Genomic DNA, 26,479 nt, shown 5'->3' with positions numbered 1-26,479 from the left:
GAGTAGAAGTGTTGAGAACAGTCATCCTTGCCTTGTTTCTGATCTTGGGAGAACAACATTCAGACTTTCACTCTGAATTCCTGAAATAAGCCCAAATTTGTCATGATTGATGAACATTTTCATATATTGTGGCTTTAATTTGCTAAAAATTTGCAAGAATATTTTTCTTCTATGTTATGAAAGATATTGTACTGTAGTATTCTTTTCTTGTATGGTCTTTGCCTGGTGTTAATACCAGTATTTCTGGGCTCATAAAATTAGTTGTATATTCCCTCATCCTCAATGTTTTGGAGGAGATTTTGTAAAATTAGCATTGTTTTCTTAAACATTTGGTACAATTCACCAGTAAAGCCATTGAGCATGAGAGTTTTTTTGTGAAAATGTTTTAATTAAAAATTCAATTTATTTACTAGAGATAGAGCTATTCTTGTTTGTTATGTGTATTTGTTGCTTTCTTCCTTATTAAGAGACCACTGATTTTTTAATTTAATTTTATTTATTTATTTATGGCTGTGTTGGGTCTTCCTTGCTGCACAAGGGTTTTTCTCCAGTCATGGCGAGCAGGGGCCACTCTTTGTTGCCACAGCATGTGGGATCTTCCTGGACCAGGGCTCGAACCTGCGTCCCCTGCACTAGCAGGCGGACTCCCAACCACCACACCACCAGGGAAGTCCCGAGACCACTGATTTTGATTGTGTATAAAAACATACCCAGTTAAACATATTTGCCTTCCCAGACTCCTTTTCAGATAGGAATGACCCATGTGACATTTTTCTGGCCAATAAGATATAGGTAGAAGTCTGCTAGGCATTTTAGAGGAAGGCTTTTCTTTCAAAACACAAATCCTACTTCTCCACAACTTCCTTTTACATATACCCAAGACAAAAGCTAAATTGTATGCATGATGGAACAAAAAGTTAGAAGGAATAAGAATCTTTGATTATATACTTGGTTAGCTGTATTATCTTTAGCTACTCCTGAAAACCCAATACTTTTTAAACAATCTGGATTTTAACATAATGATATGTTAATTACATATGAATAATTATTCATATCAAGTACTTAGATTAAATCTGTATGCTATTATTCTTTATTTTAAGTGTTATTCTATTTTTGTTTTCATTGCCAGTTGCATATTTAGTAGAGTTTCATATCAATTTACTATTTTGATATTTTCTAAAATATCACATTATAAGTTCAATACTTTGTAAATCTTTTTGCATGTGGCCTGGCCATTTTGTCTTTCTATTCTCAAAATTTTAAAACAAATAATTAAATAAGTCTTCAAAATACATACCATTCTCTGAGGTAGTAAACACATGTTCAGGTTCACATAGAAATCTCAGAATCACAATATGCTGGTTTTGGCTATCATCACTTATAAAATAAAATTATTGATTTTTTGGACTTGAGTATTTCCTGGTTACATTCATTGCAGAAAATCATAAGCATCTGAATTTGAGGAAAATTTTCTCAGATAGATAGATAGATACATATAGATATAGATACAGATATAGATATTCATATTCTATATGAATATCTAAATATGAATATATAGATATTCATATTTATTCATGATATAAATATTTAGGGATTTTTATCCAATTTTGTTTGAATTATTAAACAATGGGATCAATTTACATGAACACATAATACATGATCATACATGAAAAGAATGAGAAATTATGTAGCCTATAAAATGATGTAAATCTGTATTTATTGACATAGAAATATGTATAAATAAGTCCCCCACATACGAACCTTCAAGTTGTGAACTTTCAAAGATGTGAACGTGCATTTGCATGTCTAATCCATAAGTTAGTTCACGTGTCTGGTGTACATTGTCATATATGTCCATCCTCTACAAGTGGTTGTGCTTTGTATACTTTACTGTACAGTATTTTATATAGTACAGTAGTATAGTATCTTTATTTCAAGACCAGGATGTCCAGAAGCAAGCGTAAGAGATTCATGACACAGGAAATGGCAAGGGAATTTCCTTTATTTGAGAAGGCACTGTTAGTTTTTGAGGCACAGGACCCGAATGTAGAATAGTACATGAGGGTTGCCGCAGCCTTTCAGAAGGCAATCCAGTGCTACCGTGTCATCTATGATGAGAAGAAAAAAAAAGCTACTACCCAGACATCACTGGATCATTTTTTCAAGTGGGTAGATAGAACTGAATCCAGCAAGGAACCAGAACCTGTGCTCTCAACGTCAGGAGTGAGTGAAATTGCAGCATGCCCTCAGTCTCCTATTCCTTCAGCTCTACCATCTCCCACCTCCTCTCCCTCCTCCAGTCAGTAACTCTTCTTGCCTGTTCACTCAATGCCAGCCCCTGTATGCCAGCTGTTGTACTGTACTACTGTACTTTTAAAGGTACTGTAATGTAAGATTAAAAATGTTTTCTTTACTTTTTGTGTTTGTTTGTTTTTTATGTATTATTTGTGCAAAAATTATTATAAACCTGTTACAGTAATGTACAATATAGCTGATTGTGTTAGTTGGGTACCAAGGCTAACTTTGTTGGACTTACGAACAAATTGGACTTATGAACATGCTCTCGGAATGGAATTCATTTGTATATAGGGGATTTAATGTACAAAAAGTCATTAAATGAAGAATAAGGTCACAACTAGTATGTATCATATAAATCAATTCTTATTAAAGGTATGATATAAACCGTGTGAAAATTAGAGTTACACAAAATTATATTTTATGTGATATCATGTATTTTGTTATGGTATTTATTAGGCTATATTGCAAGAGAATACCAGAAATATCTGGAAGGAATTTTACCAAAACATTAAGTGATATACTTCCAGGTGATTTTTCAATTTATTTAGATTTTCAGTACTATCTGCATATATTTTTAAAATATATTACTAATTAATCATTCATAACAATGGAATTAAAACCTTCAATTACAGTTTAAGTTTTTTTTATTGCCAGGAAGATCAAGCCTAGGATGTGCCCATGCATTACGTTGCTGATTTAAAATGAAATTAAAGAGTACTAAAGTTGAACGTATAAGTATTTAATAGGCATGGGTTTTAGAGGACTCAATGACTATTTGGAGATATAAGGCAATTTGTTTAGGTATACTTGGCCTCCAGAATGCATTGAGGAAAGTTGACATAGAAGGAAGTCAAGGGAGGATGAGGTTGGAGAGGAAATGAGACCAAGTTTGGCTAATACAAGAGCACTAGGGATAACTGATAGCCAGAGAGTGTTCATTTCCCAACCATGGAAAGGGATGAAAGACATGGCTATTGATCAAATTCAAAATTCTTACTAGAGTTTTATTATAAAGATATTTTCATCCTGATTCACTCAGAGACTCTCTAAGAAGTTGTCATTGTTGGCAGTCTAGTCAGTAATTTAGCCTTTTCTGTCTTGTGTTTTATTACTTGCTCAACAAATCCTACCACATTGACTCCCCATAATTTTATTGACTTCCTACCTTGTTGCTTTCAATCATACTGTCTTTCTGAAATGGCTTTATGTCCTATTTCAACTTCTAAAGTTTTACTTCCAATGCAATGACTTCCCTCATTATCTTGAGGGTGAATTACTTGCTTTCTTCTCTGTGATCCAGCAGAATTATTTTAGAGTCCACTGTGATAGAAATTGCACATTACATCACATTGTAGTTTAGAGAAAACATGGAACTTGAGAGCTTACAATTGTGTCTGGTAGGTACTAGCCATTTTAAATAAATAATTTTATTTAAATTTGTGATAATTCTGAATATATGGATTAATGTATTATATCAATTTTATAGATGATAAAATTTAAGCTGGAGAGTAAAATAAACACATTCAGAGCCACAGAGCTGATATATGGTAAAACAAGCACTTAATGTCATGTGCATATGCCTCCAAAGCCTAAGATTTTTTATACTTGACTATCCTTAGTTACACATCTACCTCTGATTGATTGTAGGTCTTTCCAGGGTAGAGATTTTGTCTTATCCATTTAATATCCTAAGCACTTGACCTAGGTCTTTGAACATTGCAGTTGATGTATATGTATTTTTTTAAAATAAATGAATGATTTAATTCCTGAAATAAAACTGTACAGTTTTTGTTTTGCTTCTCTAGATATGTTAAGACCAGATGATAAATCATTTAGTTCTATACTTAAACATGAGTAATGAATAAATATATGTTGCTACAGTTAAATTTTGAAACAAAAAAGCAGTTTTATTGACACAGTGTTGATGAATGTAGGTCAATATGGAGCAGGAATAAACTCTGTCAATAGTGAAATAAATCAAGTTTTGGAATAAAGATATACTATTATATTTGGAAATTAGACATATCTTATTTTAAATAGTGAAGTTTATTAAGACTAAAATAGCTTATCATCTGTTATGTTACACTATATTTACTAAGAAATAACTAGTAAGCTAAAAAATATTTTTAAACAGGTCCCAAGGAAATAGATCCCATATAACTTCACACTGTAATATCAACTTGCTCTAGGACATGCCTTGAAGACTGTTAGGATTTTGTTCTTTCTTTTTTTCTTTCTTAACTGCTTTATTCTATATGTTGCCTTAAAAAATCCATATATAAGTTCTTGCCTAGAAGATAGCTTCAGAATCATAATGATGTGCTTTCAGTAAATTGAAACATCTTAAGTTTACAACAAAATCATCTTAAAATAATGTCAAAATTGGTATAAAATTGATAGATGCAATATTTGAAGTTTTTAACCATGAATAGTCACCTGATGGAAAGCAGAATGCAGTATTCTTCATTTGATTAATTTGATTATCCAAATGATACTATAGTCATACACACAGAAATATAATGCTAAATCAAGACTTGTTATGAAACCATTAAACTTCATTTTTATTCTCTGTCTCCCCAAGGGACATATATTGTGAATAGGCAGGGTACAGAAAAGAAGTGAAGAGCAATGCTACAGTATTCTAAAATGACTTATCTTCATTTTTTTTTCCAGTCTATACTGACAGATCTAAGGACTCAGGCTTATATGAAGATAGAAGGATAGGAAAGAAAAAAAGACATATAAAAATATTACATATATGGCACAGTGATCTCAGTCTAGAACCCAACAATACTGAGAGGGAGATTTATTACCTGCATTTTATAGATGAGTAAACTGAAACATTGAAAAGTACATGAAATTTAAAATTTTTGACTAAGAGATAGTAAAGATTTTAAAACTATTACTGAATAATTCTAATCTCCATTGAATTATAGTATATCTTCGAAGTTACAAATTCATAAATTTATATGTTGGTAGAACTACATGCAAAGTGACCTTTCCCCCCAGAATGGTGGCAGCAAAGGGAAATACATATTTAAGTTCACTTTATAAATTAAAAAAATAAATTTTCCAATTTTTTCCAAACACTAAGTTATTGTCTCAAAAATGTTTTCCTGTTGAAAAACACAGATGACTTATATTAATTTATGTCAATCAATTACCAGAAAACATAATTATCTCGAGGTTATATTGTTTGGTCTTATTTTCTAAAACCTCAAGCTGTTATTATATATTGAACAAAATGGTAAATTAATTCTAAGGAGAATAAAAACAAGTAACGGTTGTAATTTTTGTCAGGCTGACAGCATATAATTGGCTAAAAGCAAACATAGATTAAATAAATATTGTATTTTGAACAGAAGCGTCAAACCAGGCTTACATTATGAGATTTGTTTTTTGATTTTGGTAATTTATTCATATGAATATTACAGTTATGCATTTTGTTAAACTTCTGAGGCTTCTCCACTTCCTAGTCATATGAACGTTGACAGTTTACTTAAAGCAAACAGAAATGTACTGCCCAGATCTTTCTTCAAGAAGGGTCTTTTTGAAAAACTTTGGAGGAATTTGGCTAGTTGACAGCCTCTTTTACCTCCTTTTGATTTACCTTTGCTTTTGAGTTTAGATTATAATCTTCTAGGGATGGCCCTAGCCAATGATCAAACAGGACTGAGATACATGCACCTGGCATTAAACATAATGTGACGTACATTTTACAGGCAATCTTTGCTGGAAAGCTCTCCTTTGACCTAGCAGAGACTTTGCCACATTTACTTCATGATCCAACAACTCCTCTTGCCAAAATTTGCTTTCTTTATTTTCTTTTTCAGGTATAATACACCCCCTCAATTTTTTGTACTTTTAACTCTATGTCAGCCTCTCCTTTCCAGAGGACAAAACTGACACAGAAGTTCCAGGAGTCATTTGAGAAAGCAGAGAGTGAGATAGAATTGGGGAGCTTGATGACTCATCTGCTGGCAACAAGGACACTATGTTAGGGGTTTTGTGGGTTAGGGTAGTCCTGGGAAAAAAAATGACAGTTCAATTGTTAAAACTTACACAGATGGTGACTGGAGAGAATGTTCAATAAAAAGAAAGACTCTGGTCTGTGCAGTGATATAGGAATTGTAAAAATATGAGGATGCAGGAGTGAGAGAAGGAGGAGATAGAAAATTTCCATACAAGGAAAATAGAATAGGCTGGTTGTTATTAAGTTATACTGATACTCTACAGAAGGAAAATGAAAAGCTTAACAAATAACTAAAAACTAAGTGTGAAGGCCAGAGACTTTCTCTGATATTTTACAAGGAGAAAAGAAGAAGGTGAACACCAAACATAGGATTGAGTAATCAGAGTGGCTAAATTTTAAAAATGATGTAATGATCGGCTAAGGCAGGTCTATAATGACAGGGTCTGAGCCTGGGAAATGGCAAAATGCTTGGCTGTCAGGTCAGGGATCTGGAAAGGAAAGGGTTATAAGATTAGAGACAAGGAGATCTGTGTAAAGTCATGTGGATGAACATATACGAGTGGGTACAACGTGTAAATATTATAGTATTACTCAAATTTTATGTAGTGCTATCATTCAGGTCACAATGTATTTACGAAACTAGGTTCTCATATGGTGTTGTATCCTCAGGAGGAAGGATACATGGTCCTAGGAACCAATGAGTGGAAGTAGGCTTTGCCATCATTTTCAGTGCCTCATTGGTGGATTTTGTTTTCTATCACAAAATCTGGACTCTGTAGGGATGGAGGTTCTAAACCTAAAAGGGGGCATATAATTGCCAGGCAATGCAGAAAAGTTTTCACTGAAACTACGTTACCTGTTACAGTTGATGCCAGTTCAGCAACATAAAACTTTATATGGTTCAACTGTTTAAGTGTGCCTAAATTAGGGTTGGATAGTAAATGGATTCCTGGCACCAAATCCAGCATACAGTGGGTTCACTGAGCTTTTGGATCTACCCAGTGATCATTTCTTCAGTCCCTGAATTCATAATTGAGATTGATATACTTGGCAGCTGGAGCAACCCCCATATTGAATTAAGAGTTATCTCAATGGGGAAAAGCTATCTTAGTGAGAAAGCCGAGAGGAAATGTCTGAAACTGTCTTCCTCTGGCCAACATAATAAATTAAACATAATACTGCATTGGAGTGGAGACAGTATAGACCACTGCTACACTTAAAGTTCTAAAGGATACAGGAGTGGTAGATGCTATCATAGCAGTAACAGGCCATCCACCCTGACAAGGCAACGCAACTAGAATGAAAGCACTCATGCTTGTTAAAGAAGAGGCCTGAGAGGTTCTGCCCACAATGAAGTCTACAGTCTATGGTGCAAGGAAGTTATACACACACACACAAATATTTTCTCCATGTGGTGGAATGAAAGAGTTGGTTTTACTGAGAGTCACATCTTCCATTTTCATTCATTCTTTCATTCATATCAGTAGCTGGATTGCAAAAATTTCTTTGATGAGGAGGTGGTGAAAATTATGAACTTGCTCTTGTTACATTATAGCACAACCTGTGTATGACTTTAAATGTTAGATAATAATCCAAGTGTCCTCCAGGACATACAATTATTTTGGGGGTGGAGTGGTGAGGAGAAAGAGAACATAGAATTTAGCTTAATCTATTTATCAGTTGAATGTTTCATTAAAATATTAGGAAAATAATAAAACAGCTATTCCTATTTTTTTAGAAAAACGTTGATCTGTATCTCAGTTCTCTTTTATATTCATTGTACTCTTTCACATATAAACAAAACTAAGATCTGTCCATTTTACTAAAAATTACATTTTTAAAACTTTTACTGTGCACAATTTTTTATCCATATCAATCTAGCTCAGTTTTTAACCATGTGAAACTATACATTCTTTACTCCTTGGAATCTCTGTGATTTAACTTGATGTTCTTGCATGTCCTAAGTTTGTGCTAAAAGCTATGTCAACTAGTTTTTCTAGAAATAAATATAGCATTCCTGAATTGATCAGTTAAATTCATAAATATATTTTATCATGTGCTAAAATAATGATTGACAATATTGATTCTGGATGTTTTCTATTTTTGTTTTGGAATTATACATGAGACAATTGTGTGATCACTTATTTTTGGCTGAATATTTTGGTCAATTTTTATCTGTATTTGCCCTTGCTTTCCATATTTCCTCTTGTCTTAGAACAGCTAATAATTCTAGATATCTCTGGCAATTCTTTCTTAACCTTGTTTTTATAGTCTAAAGCAATTCTTGACATACTGCTTCTTAGACTGGGGATATGCTAAAAGTACAAAATATGACTAAAATTCACAGTCCTAATGTTTGAATCTTGATATTATCAGCACTCTAAGATTAAATATAAAATGTTAGTGCCTTTTTATTATATGGTTATAAATATTCATAAGGAATAGTTCAAAGTATCATTCTTGCCTCAGAAGATTTGCTATTTGGTTTCAAATAAAAAGCAGTATGAGTATACAAATACTTAAAAATAAAGAAATATTTTCATGGGAAAGCACCTACTCTGAAAAGAATGAGGAAATGAAAAGGTGTCTGCTTATTATTTTAGATTATATATTTTTTTCAGATTTGAAGAGCAAGAATAATAGTTCATGTTTTCTATTCAGACCTATTGAGACAAGTTTATTGTTTAACCAGGTACAAAAGAAATAAAACACAATAGATTCATGAGGGAAAATCATGATAGATTCTCTCATGATTTAAACATCTTATTTTGGACTTGTATTAAATATGAATATGTCAACAAAGTTCAATGGATTAGAATCATATCACAAAGTGAAGGAATGAAAACCTGCTGGTAATATAAATCTGATTAGATCTGGTGAGCAGGAAGTAGCAACTACTGTAGACAAAATAATAAAGCATATGTAAGACAAGAGGTGGGAAATAAATCCTACAAAAAAAAAGAAGAAGTGCCTACTACATTGCTGGTATGGAGCACATTTAGGAATCTTTGGAAAATAAAAGATAAGTTGCTGCATATTGTCCCTCCTATCACTAAGAAATAATCAAAATGTCTATTGGACCTCTTTGGACTTTGGAGAAAATGTCTGTCTCATTTGAGCATACTGCTCTGACCTATTCACTGAATGACGCAGAGCTGGAGAGTCGATACAGCCTGGAATTAGGACTTGGAAGGTTAATCCCTAGCCAAGCATGCAAGTAGGACATTGAAGGTTAATCTTGGCCCTGCCAGCTAAAAGCAAACTTCTGATGATCTTCACTAAGTATTTTTTTTTAATTAATTTATTTATTTATTTATTTTTGGCTGTGTTGGGCCTCCGTTGCTGTGCAGGGGCTTTCTCTAGTTGCGGCGAGCCAGGGCTACTCTTCCTTGTGGTGCGTGGGCTTCTCGTTGTGGTGGCTTCTCTTGTTGGGACCACAGGCTCTAGGCACATGGGCTTCAGTAGTTGCAGTACGTGGGATCAGTAGTTGTTGCTCACAGGCTTAGCTGCTCCACAGCATGTGGTATCTTCCCAGACCAGGACTCGAACCCATGTCCCCTGCATTGGCAGGAGGATTCTCAACCACTGCACAACCAGGGAAGCCCTTCACTAACCATATATAGAGAAAAAAGTGATTTGCTACATCAACAGTTGATACAAGGTGCCAGAGGTACCATGGGATGTGTTTATTTGCTCTAGCAATAAAATCGCAAATGGAAGAGCAGCTGCCATTGAAGTCACCACCTGATTAAATTTATGATAGTCCACTATCATTCTGCACTGGTCAAATATGAAACTTGAATGAAGATATTTTCTTTAAATACAAATATAGAGTTTATTGAAAGCTATTTCTATACCTACAACAAGCTAAATACATTTGTTCATACACATATATACATAATTGCTCTGACTGTAGTCTTAAATCAGAACTGAGTGAAACAGTAAATAAATATTAATATTCTTCATCTTTTTACAGACATTACTATACATTGACCTGTTTAAAAAATATAAAAGTATTTCTCTATTTTTATTAAACTTTAAATAAAATATAACATATATACAGAAATGTACATAAATAATAAAAGTACAGTTTGAAAAACTGGTGACACACCATTGTAACTGTCTTTCAGATTATGAAATAGAAAATAACTGACATTCTTTAATCTACCTTATCACTTTATAGTCACTGCCCCAACTAAGTGTAACCATTAGCCTCAACCAATGTCAGAAATCAATTTTCTTGTTTTTAAACTTGGATTGAATGAACTCATACAGCAGGTAATCTTTGATTCCTGGATTCTCCTCTTATTATTTGGGTGAGTCTTCCATGCTGCTCTATATAATTATGTAGTTTGATATAGTTTGCTTATTTCCATTTATTCCACTGTGTGAATAGGTCATAATTTATTTATTTAATCTATTCTTAATGTTTTGACTATTGTAAATTGTTTTTCCATGATACTTTTTCATGTATTTTTATCAACATATATATGTATTTCAGTCCCATATATGCCTGGAGTAAAGTTGATGAGTTATAGATTATTTGTATTTTCAGCTTTAGTAAATACTAGAAAACATTTTCCAAAGTGATTGTTCTAAATTATACTACTACAAGCAGGATATGAGAATTTCTGTTTACTTTGCTCATCAGCATTTGGTATTGTCTGTCTTTCTCATTTTAGCCATTCTGGTGGCTGTGTAAGATAACTCTTTGTGGTTGTAATTTACCTTTATCTGAGAACTAGTAACATTAATAAAGTTAGTAAAGTTAAGGGTCACTTCATATGCTTATTTCCTATTTAGATAGCCCTTTTTATGAAATGTTCAAGGTTTGTTTGCCTTTTTAAAATTGGATTATTTGCTGTTTATATTTAGGAGTTCTTTGTATATTCTGGATATAGATCATTTGATAGTATCAGAGATTATCAGTCCAGGTTCTACCAGAGAAACAGAGAAAAACAAACAAATTTTATATATATATATATATATATATACACACACACACATTTCTCTTATGATTAGTGCATTTTGTGTAATCTTAAAGAAATATTTGTCTATGCTAAATTCATAAAGCAATTTTTCTATTTTCTTCTAAACAGATTTAAAACTTTCACATTTAGATTTAAAATCCAACTAAAATTGATTTGTATTTCTTCCTGATTCAATCTTGGGAGGTTATACATCTATTTTAAAATTTATATTTGATGACTTTCATAAAAGTCATAATTAAATATTCCTATATTTAGCCTTCTTTTATTTCCCTAACATTTATATATTCAATCCTTTATTCCACCAATACTTATTGACCATCTATAATTTATAAGTATTGTACTAGAAATGGGATAGAATGATTTAAAATAAAAACAAATTTCCTTTTACCTTATTTTTTTCTGTTTTCTTTTTTATTACCTTTCTTTTTTTTTTTTTTCGGTACGCCGGCCTCTCACTATTGTGGCCTCTCCTGTTGCGGAGCACAGGCTCCAGACGCGCAGGTCCAGCAGCCATGGCCTATGGGCCCAGCCACTCCATGGCATGTGGGATCCTCCTGGACCGGGGCACGAACCTGTGTCCCCTGCATCGGCAGGTGGACTCTCAACCACTGCGCCACCAGGGAAGCCCACCTTTCATTTTTGATAACAAACAAATTGATTTTTGTTCTTAAAAAAAGAAAAGTGTCAGTCAATTAATATCTATACTAAGGTTATAGCAGAATATACTAGAAACTAGTGAGGTAGATGATGATTTATGTAAAATTAATGATGGTTAAATTGTCATTTAAAAATTGGGGGCTTCCCTGGTGGCACAGTGGTTGAGAGTCTGCCTGCTAATTCAGGGGACACGGGTTTGAGCCCTGGTCTGGGAGGATCCCACATGCCATGGAGCAACTGGGCCTGTGAGCCACAGCTGCTGAGCCTGCGCATCTGTAGCCTGTGCTCCTCAACAAGAGAGGCCGCGATAGTGAGAGGCTCATGCACCGTGATTAAGAGTGGCCCCCGCTTGCCACAATTGGAGAAAGCCCTCGCATGGAAACGAAGACCCAACACAGCAAAAATAAATAAATTAATTAATAAACCCCTATCCTCAACATCTTAAAAAAAAAAAAAATTGGGACCCTGCTCCCACCATCCATAATCATCATGCTATGCATTTGCCAAAGATAACTAATCCACAGGTCTCAATGTTTAGGTCATTTAGTCAGGGACGCCTTCTCAAATCCATATTATATGTTTCCATAGCACCTAAAATTCTTTATAGCATTTATAGTAATTATGAACAGTTATTTGTGTAATTATTAATTTAGAGTCTATTTTCTCTCTACTAAATGATATGTTTCACAAAAACAGAAGAAATGTAGGCTATCAGTTAATTAAAAATGGAAGAGCAGAAGAAAAAATAGAGAAAACAAGAAAGTGAGAGATAGAGAAAGAGGATGAGAAGAAGAAAGGAATTTATGAGGGTGTTGTGCTCATAATCTTTTATAATAAGTTTTCCAAAAAGTTTATGTAATTTTCAATGTTTTGAAAACATTTCCATGCAGCTACTAAACTTCATGGAGGAATTTTATGTCCCTTGTAACAAAAAGTCTGACCCTATTTTTTTTTTTTTATGTTTAACAGATGACATATTTTCAACCTCATTTCTCTCTCTTCCCCTTGTATCTTGCATCTGGGAAAGCTGGTAAGAAATCCTGGGTGCTTCCTCCTTTGGCACTAGAGGGAAATTCAACCCAGGTAACCTCCTGCCTATGCCACCTTAGTTCCAACCCCATCCACTGTGAAAATCACAAACCCATCTCCTTTCTCAAGCCTTTTCAGACCTGTTTTAAGGGACTGCCTGGCTCTCTCCAGGAAATCCTCAATTATGCAAGCAGTAAATCTTTTCATATCCTCTTGGTGTGACATCATCAGTTTTGACATCTGAACAAAATTTTGGATGGGATTTTCTCCTATTTATGTAGAGTACAAAATATACAGTCTCCCTGTATAGTCTATGTATAATTAGATATAAAGTTGTTAATTTATACATCAAAATATGTAACAGAAATGATGCAAGTTAGATAACCTGAGGTATTTTGTAGTGAAATAAAGTTAAATCCAAAGCCATTTCAATTTATGTCTCAAAGCCTGGCTTTTTGCACATATTATGAACAATTTTTTTCTTACCAAAATTTATTTTTTCTTATTTGTAACAAATTTACATCAGAAGTCTTACAGAGGTATAAAATTTAATTCACATTTGATTTACATATAATGTATAACTTTAATCTTAAAAGTATACAATTACATGAAGAGAAATTTAAAAATTCAACCAAGACATATATTAGTTAATATCATATTTACATTGTCATTTTCATCATCTGCGATTGAAATGATGGCACATTTTTTCCCCACGTACGAGTTTAAAGAAGTTGACTTATTTAATAATCATTTATTCTTTCCAGTTTTTTTCCAGCATTTCTTGGCAAGTCTCTGAGCATTTCATGTGGATTATCAGGAAAGATTTTACAATAATCAATGACTGGCAATGGTTATTCCAATTTCCAAAAGTTGTTAACACAAAACAACAACAAAGAGTAAGCAAGTAAATAATAACAACAACTCTTCTCCATCCAGAGTTTGGACAGAGACTGAGTTTATACATTTTCTTTCCGTTTGGAAGAATAATGTTTCTTTGTTGAAAACCTTTAAATGCATTCAACCATCTTTGATCTATAGATACTTCTTTTGTTGTATTTCACTAGCAAGTTCTCATGAAGATGTGACTTAAGGACACAGTGTTCATTAAAAGGATAATATGACTGAGTTCATTGCCTATTTTCCAAGATTTATCATTAAGTTAAAGATTTACCATTCTGGGCCTCCTCAACTGAACCTAGCAAACTTACAGTTTCTATGAAGATTTCCTTTCTAAAGGACTAGTTAATTATTAATCTACAACTATGCAGCTGCCTACTTCCCAAGGTCCAAATCACACAAACAGCATTTTAGTAGTTTTCATGTTAAGGTCTTTTACTTTAGCAGTAAAATTAATTTTTTTTCTTACAATTCTTTTATGATCACCAATATTTATATAAGATTTATGGTGCTGAAAAAAGTAATAGCTAACATATATAGAGGTTTCCTGTGTTCCAGGCAGTGTGTTGAGTGCACGCATGAATTCTCTCACTTAATCTTTACAACTATTCTGAGTCTGCTACTTATTCAGCATGTGACTTTGGACATGTTATTTAACTTTTCTGTGTTTATATTTTCTTATCTATAAAAGGAAGATAAAATTACCAACCTCATGGGATGGTTGAACCATTTTTTTTCATATATATCCTGGCCAAAAAAATACCTCTGATTTTGTTACTAATGAAATGATTACACTAGCTCTTGATTACCATAAGTCTCATCCAGCTATTCAATATATTTCACCAAAGGTAAAATGTAAATAATGTTTTTATCAAGGTAAAAATAGAATCTACTACAGTTTGGCTCTATAATGGAATAAACTTCAACCACATATAAAATTATGCACTTTTTATACAAATGGTTTTAATCTCAGATCTTCTGAACTCATTATAGAAATGTATATAGAACTACTCTACCATGATTATTAAATGTTTAATTTCATTTTGTGACTAAGAAGAATTCATTTTCTTGGTCATCAATTGAATCGATAATATAATGATATCATAAATGGGTGTTGAATTGTCAAAAGCTTTTTCTGCATCTGTTGAGATGATCATATGGTTTTTATTCTTCAATTTGTTAATATGGTGTATCACATTGATTGATTTGCATATGTCTAAGAATCCTTGAATCCCTGGGATAAGTCCCACTTCATCATGATGTATGATCCTTTGAATGTGTTGTTGGATTCGGTTTTGAGTCTATGTTTATCAGTGATATTGGTCTGTAATTTTCTTTTTTGTGATATCTTTGTCTGGTTTTGGTATCAGGTTGTTGGGAGTCTCCTAGAATGAACTTGGGAGTATTCCTCACTCTGCAGTGTTTTGGAAGAGTTTCAGAAGGATATATTTCTTCCTAGTTCAGTCTCGATGGTTGTACCTTTTTAAGAATTTGTCAGTTTCTTCCAGGTTGTTCATTTTATTGGCAGATAGTTGCTTGTAGTCGTCTCTTATGATCCTTTGTATTTCTGTGGTTTCCTTTGTAACTTATGTTTCATTTCTAATTTTATTGATTTGAGTCCTCTCCCTTTTTGTCTTGATGAGTCTGGCTAAAGTTTTATCAATTTTGTTTACCTTCTCAAAGAAACAGCTTTTAGTTTCATTAATCTTTCCTACTGTTTTCTTCATCTTTATTTCATTTATTTCTGCTCTGATCTTTATGATTTCTTTCCTTCTACTGATTGTGGGCGTTGTTTGTACTTCTTTCTCTAGTTGCTTTAGGTGTAAGTTTAGGTTAGTTATTTGAGATTTTTCTTGTTTCTTGCTAGAAACAAGAAACATTTTATTGCTATAAACTTCATCCTTAAAACTGCTTTGGCTGCATCATATAGGTTTTGGGTCATCGTTTTTTCGTTGTCATTTGTTTCTAGGAATTTTTTGATTTCCTCTTTGATTTGTTCAGTGAACCATTGGTTATTTAGTAACATATTGTTTAACCTCCATGTGTTTATTGTTTACAGTATTTTTCCCCTGTAATTGTTTTCTAATATCATAGCATTGTGGTTGGAAATGATGCTTGATATGATTTCAATTTTCTTAAATTTACTGAAGCTTGATTTGTGACCTAAGATGTGCTCTATCTTGGAGAATGTTCCATGTACACTTGAGAAAAAAGCGTATTCTGCTGCTTTCAGATGGAATGTCCTATAAATATCAATTAAATCTATCTGGTCTAATGTGTTATTTAAAGCGTGTGTTTCCTTATTAATTTTCTGCCTGGATGATCTGTCCATTGGTGTAAGTGGGATGTTAAAGTTCTCCACTATTATTGGGTTACTGTTGATTTCCCCTTTTATGGCTGTTAACATTTGCCTTTTGTACTGAGGTGCTCCTATAATGGGTGCATAAATATTTACAACTGTTATATCTTCTTCTTGGATTGATCCCTTGATCAGTATGTATTGTCCTTGTCCTTCCTTGTCTCTTGTAACATCTTTATTTTAAAGTCTGTTTTGTCTCATATGAGTATTACTATTCCAGCTTTCTTTTGATTTCCATTTACATGGAATATCTTTTTCTGTCCTTTCACTATCAGTCTGTATGTGTCCCTGGATCTGAAGTGAGTCTCTTGTAGATAGCATATATATGGGTCTTGTTTTTGTATCCATTCAGCCAGTCTATGTCTTTTGGTTGGAGCACTTAACCCATTTACATTTAAGATAATTATCAATATGAATGTTCCTATTGCCATTTTCTTAATTGTTTTGGGTTAGTTTTTGTAGGTCTTTTTTTCTCCCCTTCCTCTTTTCTTCTTTTCTCTTGTGTTTCTTGCCTAGAGAAGTTCCTTTAGCATTTGTTGCAAAGCTAATGTGCTGGTGCTGAACTCTCTTAGCTTTTGCTTATCTGTAAAGCTGTTAATTTCTCCTTTGAATCTGAATGAGAGCCTTGCTAGGTAGAGTGTTCTTGTTTGTAGGTTTTTCCCTTTCATTATTTTATATATACCCTGCCACTCCCTTCCAGCCTGCTGAAAAATTTTTCTGCTGAAAAATCAGCTGATAACCTTATGGGGATTCCATTTTATGTTATATTTGTTGCTTTTCCCTTGTTGACATAAAAAGGTAACAAGATAGACTGTATTCCCTGAGTCTGTATTTTGAAAAGTATTTTACATTTTCTTCAGTCTATTTTAAAAAGTTTATTGTATCTACACAAGAAAGAACCATTGTGTCTGCTCACTAAAGGAATATGTTTTTATTAATCTTTTAGAGGCAAGCTAAATACCACAGATATATTTCTTCTCACCTATGTTATTTACTCCTCTAGTTTGTAGCTTTAGCTTTTCTTTCTCATTCTGCATTTGAGAAAATCATTTTAAAATAAAAAAGCATTAGCTATTTTTATCATTTTTTTGTTTTACCCATAATTTTTGTAACATTTTTCCAGATCCAGAATACTGCCTTTGTTTTATAGAAGAAAATTCCCTTTAAACCATGAATTTGTTTGAACTTATTAATTTGGCTTCATTTTTCAATGTAAATACTTACAAAGTATTTATTTTTAATTTTGACTCCTAGATCCCAAAACTGGCAATTTTGAGGTTTTACTACATTTTTGGACCCATAATACTTTTTATCTTGAATTAACCTTATCACTGCCTTGTTAATTTTTTTAAATTAGAAGTTATTTCATCTTGAAGTGTGGCTTGGGAATCATCGATGTACAATATATGCTGATAGATAATAGCAAAAAGAGAATTATCTTTCAAAGTCCAAGTTGAGCATTTTTATTACATAATAGAAAAAAATCTTGGCAATAAAAGTAAATTTATTTATAAAGAACCAATTACAGTATCTGCTTTCCATCTTTAAGAAACCAAAAGTGTCCTCCCACACACAATACACAATGAGTTCTTCCTCCTCTATACCTCCAGGCTCCTCCCTCTGGCGATCCCTTGCTTAGAGCCCACTGAATAGCTGATCTGTGAGAGAAACATCGTCTCCTGTTACACTTAACATTAGCAAGTCTTTTAGGTGCAAGCAACAATGTTCCTGGAAAAAGTAACTTAAAGAATCACTCTTTAAATCATGCAAATTTTTGTTAGCTCATTCTTTTTTCTTTTTTATTTTCTTTTTTTTTTTTTAACGAATACTCATTAAGTACCTAAGATGTATCTGGAATTTTGTAAGTGCCTGTCAGACCACAGAATAAGGACTATCAAAGTCTTCCTGGGAAAAGGTAAGCAAGGAAAAAGGGGTTTGACTTGATTTAAAACATAAAGATCATCAGGAGTTTTCCTCCCTACACCAATATTACACCCCTATCACTGGAGGAGTTGAGTTCTGCATAGAGAAGTACTCCAGACACATCATAGATCAAGTAGTTGATAGTATTAAATGCTGTAGAGACATGAAGTGGAAGAAACACTAATGCAACCTAGGGTTTCACTGGGATGGCTTAGGAAATTTCAAAATGGTTTGTTTAGTCAAGATATAAAGATGATATATTCAAAACAAACAAGAACAGCTTATATTAAAGCATATGCTATGTTTCATAGATACTTTTTGCAAATGCATTTTAGAAAAGGGTGATATAAACATGCAAAGCAGTGAGAAGAGAACATTCAAAGAAAGACATCTGACATAAGATTCACTTGCTTGCATCTTTTCTTTCTTATTCCCTCTCATTTTCCTTTGCTAGCTGTTGAGTGCTAGGAATGGAAACTCAAATAACAGTGAAAGAATATTTATAAGAAACTCATTTCAGTTATTGGAAATATATGTATAATGCTACAGAAACATAATAATCATTCTAGCCAACACATAAGGAAATTATTTTTGATGGTACACCTAGAATATTGTTTCACAAAAGTAGTAGATTTCAAAATCAAGTGCAGAATATTTAAACTTTGTAAATTTATTTTTTCATTCAGACATTTACCTATCATGTTGTCTCATTTGCATGTCACACATTGTGTAGGCAAGATATTAGTGAGTTGGATTGTCACCTTGTGCTTACATAAAGTAGTTAACATTAGCAAATACATAAAATAAAATATTTACCTAAGTGTTTTTCTGATATAAAGAGAGTAGGTGTTAACCACTTATCCTTGCCATAGCTATTAATCCTTAAGACAAGTTTGCCCAAATGGCTTTTCAGGGAAATAAATACTATAAAGAGTAAACAATTATTAAGTTTCTAGTCCTAAACTCTTATGTAATCTTTCCTATTAATCCACTGGGCTGGTCAGACCCTTAAACACAATATTAATCTAGTTGAATGCAAAAATCATAGTGAGCTTAAGCAGCCTGTTATGTGCCTCTTTTCTCCTAGATCTTTACCCATATTCTTTCTCTTAATCCAAGTGAAACAAAAGTGATTTCTCCTAATTTGGTTCCAGCGTTTAGTATTAGGGTACTGACTTGTCCACACGTGCATAGCACATATTTCAACATTAACATTCTGGTTTCAACCTGCTAGATATACCTGCCTATCTTTCAATTCATTTTCAGTTCAAGCAAGAAAAATGGGTGCTGCTTTTTTAGTCCCTCAAATCCCAATAAATCACATGAGAGATGAAATAAATTACAAAAATGCATGTTGCTGAGTCTATACCTATACTTATGTTTTTATATGCATATACAAAGAGAGAGATAAATAGACACATTTTATGTGTACTATCAAGCAGGTGGATGCATGGAGATAAGATGACCTTTATCTTAATAAATACAGTGTTCACCAAGGTGAATTTCTGTCAAGATGCTCACAGAGTTTAACAAAAGTCCTCATTTTAGAACTGAAACCAAATTGCTTGTTCCCATTAAGAAAGACCTTTATGGCCTTTCTACATTTCCTTCCACAAAACTAAAAGCAGACTAAGCATGGGTGACAGCACTTGGTAAAAGTGATTGTAGTGACATTTTAGATCTGTCAAGTCTTTCTGTAACTACTGCACTGTAGGTAGCCTAATGAGACACAGTGCATAGTAACGCAGTGTGAAAAACTCTTTAGAACTCTTGTTACAGTCATTTGAAGGGGGTTACAACTCTGAAGGCCATCATTTCCTGCTGAGAAGTGGAATCTTTTGGTAGCTGCTGAATTGCAGCAAAATGTCTTGAAAGCAATTCCCTTTCACTCATAACAATGCAAAGATTTAGATATACTGGGCTTCTGTTGATGATGGACACAGCTTGGCCTCCTTATAAATGGAATTCATATCCAGTGTAGTGCTTTCTGAAAATTCAAAGATCTACTTAAATAACTCCTACCTCCTCTGCATATAAAGTGTAAATTTGTGATGAATAGACTTAGACTATTTATTAAATTATTTAACCTTTTAATACTATATAGAGCTTGTATTTTTCTGTCACAATAAAATTACTACTGTTGAGAATGGTGCTAATGTTCGGACATTTCCTCTGAAAGATAATCACAAAAAGATTTCTATCCAGAATAACTGAATATAAAAAAGTTTCAGATTTTGAGAAATTCTAGGTAAATAAAAGTTATGTATGTCCCTTCAATAAATATTTATTGAGAATCAACTTTATATAATACAGGCACCATGGTAAGAACAATGATTAAGGCATGATAGCTGTGCCAAAATAGCTCAAACTGCAAAGAAGTAAGGTGTAAAATTGTTGTAAAATAATGCAGGATAAAATAAGTGTGAAAATTTACATTGCATATTTGTATGTTCATGCATTATTTGTTATTCGGTCTTCCATCTATTTATAACCCCTTACTTTTCAAAAACTATTTGAGGAAACTTACTATATATGAGTGTGTATTATGTGTATGATTGAATGTTAACATTTGTTTGTAGGAGTCCTATAAGCCTAAAATAAATAGGAAATGTGAAAATATAAATAATTCATTTTATCTTATAGAAATAGTTTCTTGCTATCTATATCTAAAAGAAAATATCCATGTAATCATGTAAGAAGCTATAACAGATATTGGTTATTGGGGTGAACAATATCTTTGAAGCTAAGCTAGAAGAATTTTTTTTATGTTTTTTTGTTTATTGTCTTCAGAAGAATCAATTCATGTCATTAAACTGTAACAAGTCTGTATAAACTAATTTCATGTAGACTATAAATGTATTTTTCTAATGAAACTTGTGCATGCTGGGAAATTGGAGTGGTGGTAAAAGAATGCTGTATACACTTCTTCCACAGCAGGAAGTAAATAGATCATGTCTGCAACTGAAAAATCAAGACACTGAGGTAGATTTGATTTCAATATTGGGAAATATTTTAAAACAGGATAATGTTTTCCTCCCTGGGAATTGTAATTAGTAAAAAAGTAGTTATAAAATGGACTGCATTTTTTATTATAAGCTTTATGCTACTACAGGTGTCCCCAACCCCTTGGCCACAGACCAGTACTTGTTCGCAGACCGGTACTGGTCCGCGGCCTGTTAGGAACCAGGCCACAAAGGAGGAGGTGAATGGTGGGCGAGTGAGCAAAGCTTCATCTGCCGCTCCCCATAGCTTGCATTACCACCTGAACCATTGCTCCCATTACCACCTGAACCACTCTCTTCCCCCTCCCACCCCACCCCTACCGTCCATGGAAAAACTGTCTTCCATGAAACCAGTCCCTGGTGCCAAAAATATTGGGGACCACTGTGCTATTATTTAGCTTTTTAAAACCTGGTACTTCTATCCAATAAATTTATTTATAACTGCCCCAGATATCTGATTCTTCAAATAAAATCCTATCTGGATTTCTTTCAATTCTGAGATTGTGTTTTCCATAAACTCCCTTTTCTATTTAAGAACAAACTCATCAGAGATAGGGAAGAAGAGTGTTCCTTTTATTTCCAACATACAAAAACCAAAATTTGTTGTATTGTTTTTTAGAATTTCAAAAGACTGACTAATCTTAATTTCCTTTCAAGTAGATTCACTTAAACAGAAATATAGCCCTTATACTATTCCAGGCATTAAGTACTATACAAACACTGATTAATTTAATGAGCACAAGCTTACGATGAATGCACTAAATATAAGGAAACTGAGGCACAGAGATGTTAAGAAATCTGCCAAATTACACAGATAGTAAAAAAAGCTGACTCAAACCTAGGATGTGTACCTCCAGCAGCCATGCTATACACTGTGCTTCCTGTTCATTGATAATTTATTTCTGTTGCTAACTACAGTCATTAGTTATAGTCAAATTTCTTAAAAGGATGATTACTGTTTATAGAGAATTATCCTGGATATGCATTCTCTTCAATGTAAAATTTATAATAAACTTCATTTTTATGGTACAATACCAATTAGATTTATTAAGACTAAAACTAAAGCAATATTCCATTTCAAAGTAGAAAGTGCAAACACAGAGAATCGCACCCACTTTCTCCTTAAGTTTATTACAGCTGTTATTATCCTATATTATAATTGATACTTACCCTTGAGAATAGGGATCTTGCCTCTAAGCCTGGTTAATGTCAAAATACAATGGATGCTCTAATAAAGAAGGAATTGAATGAACTATATATAGCCTCATAATAAAACTTGTCTTATCATGCTTTTGCCATTTATTAACTGCATACAATTTATCTATTATTGTGCTAAGTAGATTATATACATTATCTACTGCCCTCTCAACAACAATGCAAATCATACATCATTACTAACATGTTGCACAGAAAAAAACAAAAAAACTCTGAGATGTTATATAACTTGGCCACAATCACACAGTGATTAAGGGGCAGATTTGTCATCCAAATCTAGCTTCATCCATCACTGCACTTTACAGTTGCTTTGCAGGGAATACTTTTCTCTGAGTGCCCTTTACAAAGAAACCCATGGGTTGAATGTGAACTTCATCTGGGTTATCTCAGGACAAGTTTAATTTCATTATTATTTCAATTTCAATTCAGTTGATAGAGGAGCAATTAACATACCATATTATTTCTTTTTGTATATTAATTATCAACAAACAGAACACTGGTTCAAAGTGAAGATACTACATCTTCTTCTTCATTTAAGCATAATCATAATGATGGTTTCATTTCAGAATAAGTTAAGATAAGCAAAGCCTTCACGCACAGTGAGTTTCCCAAAGTAACCTCTAGAATTTGGTTATATCTTAACTGAATCCTAGTATTTCCACGTGCATGCTATGAACAGTTGAGAGATACAACCCTGGAATATATACCATTCTGAAAACCTGGATATTTTATTCAGATTTTCCTTTAGATCATCTAGAGACAACCTACTAGTCATGTTTGAGATATAAGCTTTATTCTACTCCCATCAGGATAGATGGCTTCATCCACTAAATTGTGAAAGGGATTAAGAGATACACTTTGTTGTTCCTTTTGACATGTTTCAGTAAGTAGATGGAAAGCAACTTGTAAGAGAAAACTCTCTGAGGCTTCCCTGGTGGCACAGTGGTTGAGAGTCCGCCTGCCGATGCAGGGGACGCGGCTTCGTGCCCCGGTCCGTGAAGATCTCACATGCCGCGGAGCGGATGGGCCCGTGAGCCATGGCTGCTGAGCCTGCACGTCCGGAGCCTGTGCTCCGCAACGGTAGAGGCCACAACAGTGAGAGGCCCGCGTACCGAAAAAAAAAAAAGAAAAAACAACTCTCACCCACTGTGACATATTAAGGAGCCAGACACTGCTTAAACTTTATCTATTTTTCTTTAACCCACACTGTTTCCTACGAAGAATTGTCTTTCTTTACTCTTTCCTTTTGAAGGCAACCACTGTGCTGAGTTGAATCTTCATTTGAGGACTATCAGAACTAGTTTATTTCTATTGTTCAGTAAAATGTTGTGGGAAGAATCAAAACTCCATATTTCAAATATAAAATGTGCTAGAAGCTGGTGTTCTTCTACTTGAACATTCCCTAATCTCATTGTATTTTCAGCCATTCTTATCTGGGATGGTTTGCTTTTGTTTTGGGAATTTAAAACTTTCAAAAGTGTCCTTTAATTCTACATGTTGAATGGCAAATGCATTTTTCTTTGAGAATAGAAAGATGCTTACCCAAAGAATTTAGATTCAATTGTGCCATCATATTACATCCATTTTCTGTTTGAGTTCATTAAATTTCCATATTTTACCAGAATAATCAGAATATCCTACTCTGCTATATTGATATTTAATTTAATTGTCTTCCAATAATGAGCATTGTAGTATTTAATTTTTTTTCACTTTCTAAAGATGTTTTCTTGGAATTTGCTAAGATATGCTTCAGTAATTTCAAAGTTTTTCAATATGATAATCTTTATGGTTTTATCTGCTTTAGAAATGAATGTGTTTTGAAATTCCTTCATGAGACACACTCTTTTATATACTGTTTTATAATAAAATTTCATAATGATTTTTACCCTTTAATCTCTGAATTTATGATAAGGCAATACCATCTTTATTATTTATTTAATTTATTTCACCTCTGGGACAAATGTGTTCTTTTGAATTTTGACATACTTTAACTGGACAAATGTTTGTTTAAGTCATATTCACATTTAATACTCCAAAGTGATTCAGAGTTAAACATGCCTTGGTATTAATTATCATGCAAGTTGTAATAAAAGTAGCAATGACTTTGGAGTCAGAATCCTTGTGTTCAGGTATGGGCAAAGCCAAGACTGCCCATATCTGGTGGAGAATACCAAAACTAGGCAGACTTAGATTCAAATCCCAAACCCATAACCTACTCACAGTATGAGCTTGGATGAAAATGTAACTGTAGTTCCTTTATCTGTTAATTGAGATGATAGTACATAATATTCAGGGTAAAAGTTAAAATGATAATTTAAGTTTTTTGTGTTCTCTACAGTTCTTCCCTCCTCCCTCCCTCCCTCCCTCCCATCCTTCTTGCCTTCCTTCCTTCTGAGGCAGAAGATAGATGGGCCCCAGGCTGAACAGCTGGAGTTGTCCCCTGTGGACAGATACTCCAAAATAGCAGGAGCAAGAAAGAGCTGAGACCTGCCCAGTTAAAAGATAGAGAACACATATTTCTCATTCTCAAGGTTAAGGAGAACTTCCTGACTATACATGCATAGAAAGGTTCCTTGGATGTCAAAGGGTGGGGAGGCATCACCTCCTAGTAAATGATGTGAACCTACCCATAGCCTCTTTACTAGAATCAATCTTGGTTAAGAGGACCCTGAGATATACCAAATAGGGACTCAGAGCCAAGCAAAGCAAGATGATTGGCCGAAGGAAACCCAGAATAAATGCCCCATAAAAGTTATTCAAACTGCCATGGTGATGCACCTCTCCCTCTCAGCCCACCTATGTGTCTATACATATGTACTCTTTTTCCTGCTAACAAACACTTTACTTGTTTCACTACTTTCCGTCTCTGTGGGAATTCATTTCTGCAAAGCTGATGGGCCAGGGTCTTGCCACTGGTCACTGGTCTAGTGACTAGGATTCAGTGCTCTCACAGCAATGATCTGACTTCAATCTCTGGCTGGGAACCAAAATCCTGCTTCAAGCCACTGCAGGCTGAAGCCACCTGAGATCACTTCCTTCTCTTCTTCTTTCACCTATCAATTTATTATTGTTTTCCTTCAATCCAATAACATTTTACACCCACTCTAAGCCAGTCATTTTGCTCATTCTGGGAACACAAAGACCAGAAGGACAGAGACTCTGGACTCAAAATGATCAATCTAGTAATACATGACCTGAGCAGGAGTGCTGGGGTGAAGTTAGGGGCTGGTGGAGAGAAAGAAAGCTCACACTTATAAAAGACTTTCAGGAAGCCTGGATTTTTACATATGTTTTCAGATTCAACACATCCAAGAACCATTTCATATTTCATATATTAGGAAGTAGGACTTAAAATTGGTAGTTTGCTGTGATACCTTAGTAGGTGACAGAGCTTGGGTGTAAAAATAAGTTTAGCTTGTTCCAAAACATATCATTTTACTACAAGTCAATATTAAATCCTAAAATGTCAATCATCAGTACTTGTCTCTGTATTTACGTAAAGTTGCACATTAAAATCAGAACCCACAGAAAGTGCTTTTCTGGATATTGTAATATTATTCTTAAAGGCCTATAGCTACATATTATATATATTTATATTAATTATAATATATCTGATTTATGTTATATACTCTCTACATGTATAATATTTCATTTCATCAAATACATGGACAACTACACTTCATATTTCTTCTTCTAAGTTATCAAATATCTGTATTTAGCCCTCATATTAAGCCTTGTTATCACTGATATATTTTACCTTTTGATATAGTACTTTAAACCCCTTTGAAACTTTTAACAGCTGACTTCAACTGTTCAGGAAAACAAAATGTTCAAAGGCAAGTTGATTTCATTTAGTTTTGTTACATAGCTGTTAACTCTAAAACTTAGGTAAATGTATGAAACCTAATCTGAATATCTTAAATGTTTGAGTTAGCCAATGTGCTACCTATTCAAAGAAGCAGGTTGGTATTGTGCCGTGGTGCTAATGGCTAGAAGTAATAATGTTTGTAGAAATTAATAATAAATTAACTTGAATGAAAAACATCATATTGCTCAAGCTAGACTTAAAAACAAATCCCCTATATAGTGTTAATATGTATGAATAATTATTTCAGATCTATTTAGAATCTAAACA

The sequence above is a fragment of the Delphinapterus leucas genome, chromosome 7 (assembly GCF_059928025.1).
Source record: "Delphinapterus leucas isolate spDelLeu-1000000601 "Yukka" chromosome 7, BTC_Dleu_Yukka2, whole genome shotgun sequence".
In the NCBI taxonomy this organism is placed as follows: domain Eukaryota; kingdom Metazoa; phylum Chordata; class Mammalia; order Artiodactyla; family Monodontidae; genus Delphinapterus; species Delphinapterus leucas.
The sequence above is the reverse complement of the archived record's forward strand: the minus strand, read 5'-3'. Positions refer to the sequence as shown.